The sequence below is a fragment of the Hippocampus comes genome, unplaced genomic scaffold (genome assembly GCF_001891065.2).
Source record: "Hippocampus comes isolate QL1 unplaced genomic scaffold, H_comes_QL1_v1.1 C16559594, whole genome shotgun sequence".
In the NCBI taxonomy this organism is placed as follows: domain Eukaryota; kingdom Metazoa; phylum Chordata; class Actinopteri; order Syngnathiformes; family Syngnathidae; genus Hippocampus; species Hippocampus comes.
The window spans coordinates 1-538 of NW_017834232.1; the positions used below are offsets into that span (position 1 = coordinate 1).

Genomic DNA, 538 nt, shown 5'->3' on the forward strand with positions numbered 1-538 from the left:
TTGTTTAGTAGTCTTTGCAAGCAGCCAATCATAATGGGACATTGTCTGATTTGGAGTCCCCTCAAAAAAGAAAATACAATTTCCATGTCTGACAATTTTAGCTGGAAATGAAATCTTGACATTTTAAAACCACAGTAAACCGACAAACTGGCCCATGCAGACTCGTGACACTCCATAATTACAAATAAAAACAGAAGAAAATAAATAGCTCACTTTAGAGCGGAGGTAAGCAGATCCTCGCTCGCAGCGGATGCCTCCGGTGCAGTACATAAGCACCTTCTTGTCTCGGAAGAGCTCCAGGTTCTTGTCCACGTAGTCCGGGAAATAGCTGAACTTGCGGATGTCGGGGGCCAGACAGCGCGAGAATTGACCCTGATGGCAGATGACTGCTTTTCATCAAAGACGGACAAGTGGCCTGATCGGTAAACGGAGGCTGATCGGTAAACGGAGGCGGTTACGTACAATTTTACTCTCGTAAAAATTGCGGCAGTCCAGCAGGACTGTGTCACTGTGCGAATCCCCTTCGACCATTAAAGCC

General features: G+C 46.3%; 1 long non-coding RNA gene across 1 annotated transcript; it reads right to left on the reverse strand.

Annotated features, from left to right (window-relative positions):
* Positions 1-207: 207 nt before the first annotated feature.
* LOC109508735 (uncharacterized) lies at positions 208-538 on the reverse strand. Its single transcript, XR_002166756.1, has 2 exons — positions 463-538; positions 208-372 (listed from the first exon to the last, which is right to left on the reverse strand). It is a non-coding gene; the product is annotated as an uncharacterized LOC109508735 (long non-coding RNA).